Here is a 1,649-nt window from a genome sequence, read left to right on the forward strand (position 1 = left end):
TGTGTACAACACAATTGTGTGTGTATGTGTGTGATTGGATGTAAGTCGTGAGTGTGTATGTTTAACACACTCCTTTACATCTCTTTGGCTGCAAAGAGGACACATTTAGATGAGCCTCCAAGCTACCTTATGTACGCAGTTTCAGTTTGTGCTCTACTACTGAAAATCCCTCTATAAATTTGCACTGATTCAAATCTGCAGGAGTTGTTTATGGTATTCCTCAGAATTATATATAAAATACCCTGTGGATCATTACATTTCTTTAAATTCCTTCAGGACAAGCCCAAAAACACTGAATAAGATTTGCTGTTTGTATAATGCATGCACCCATTACAATTTTAAATCTAATAAGAGCTCTTTTCTGCCTTTACTTGAGTTTTCAGCCATATAAATAGAGCATTACAGACTACTGTAGAGCACAACATGAGTATGAGTCACATTCAGCATTTTCTGTGTTTTTCCTTCAAATAATCTTGAACTAAGCTGGTGTTTAGATTTAAACATCGCTTCTATACGCTGTATAATATTAATCCTTTAACAACATAAACACAGGAAAATGAAAATTCAATACAAATATATTATTGCGTCAGCAGTCACGGTCATCCCATGCAAAGAGAAACGGATTATCCTCCAGCAGTCCAAAGAATGTGGAATAAAATATGGAAAATTGGGATTTAAACTAAGTGACAAGCTGTTAATATCACCCCCTTTGCTCTCCCAGCAGTGACTTACAGAAGTTAAAAAGAAAAACCTGAGTCTGCGACTTACCTTACTTCAACAGATTTTAGAAACTGCAGCCCCAGTGAAAGAAACAGATGCTGAGGAGGTTCAGGGGAGCCCGGTGTCCGTCCCTCCTCGGTGACTGACTCCCAGCTTCTGCGCTACTATTTAACGCCGCGTCAATAAAAAATAAATAAACTTTTTGTTTTTTTGCATCCACGGAGATAAAAACCCACAATAAAAATCAATCAATAGCTATTACCGCCGCGGCTTTGCCCAGGTGTCTACCTTTTTTTTCATGAGATAAATTAATGGCCGTCGGTACGCGCGGTGGAGGAGCGCTGGGCAGGGCGCCGCTCTGTAGCAGTTATGAGCGGTGACAGTTGACTGCCCGGTAATCCAAGTGCGTCTAACAGCCTCCCGTCTACGCGGACGAGCGTGTGGTGGTGGAGCTCCTCCTCGCCTTATCTCTGTCTGTGTGTTGCAGACACACACAGCGAGCGGAGGCTGCATCTCCATCGCGTGTGTGCGCACGGCTTGCGCGCCGGTATTAAAACAAACACCTTAATGAGAAATTGTAGAAATATGATACAGCTCAGTTGGTCTGTGGTTGGTTAGAATGACTTTGTTGACGTTATACAGCAGCATTCCTGTCATGTTATTTCAGAATATTAATTTAAAGGTAGTAAAGCTCCCTCTTTGTGTTGATGAACATGTTTTATTATGTCAACCTGTTGTTATTGCTAATACAGTATAATTAATGGTCAATGGATTTGTGACTAATCACAATCATTTGTATGGTAATCAAACTGATTACCATAGGCTTATTAAATCCCTCCTTCACACTCTATAGTTCAACAGTCACACTTTTGGGTGATACATCTGTGTCTGATACAGGTTTTTTTTCCCTCACTAAAACTGTGTCAATT

At 40.4% G+C, this 1,649-nt stretch overlaps 1 protein-coding gene across 1 annotated transcript in view; it reads right to left on the reverse strand.

Moving 5' to 3' along the window:
* calcr (calcitonin receptor) overlaps window positions 1-1,166 on the reverse strand; it is a 55,383-nt gene extending 54,217 nt beyond the window's left edge. Inside the window, exon 1 of the mRNA XM_035681839.1 lies at window positions 769-1,166. The gene's annotated coding sequence lies outside the window, so the exon portion shown is untranslated. The remainder of the gene's footprint in view (window positions 1-768) is intronic.
* Window positions 1,167-1,649: the final 483 nt, after the last annotated feature.

The sequence above is a fragment of the Morone saxatilis genome, unplaced genomic scaffold (genome assembly GCF_004916995.1).
Source record: "Morone saxatilis isolate NCDOM2014 unplaced genomic scaffold, NCSU_SB_2.0 Contig9, whole genome shotgun sequence".
In the NCBI taxonomy this organism is placed as follows: Eukaryota; Metazoa; Chordata; class Actinopteri; family Moronidae; genus Morone; species Morone saxatilis.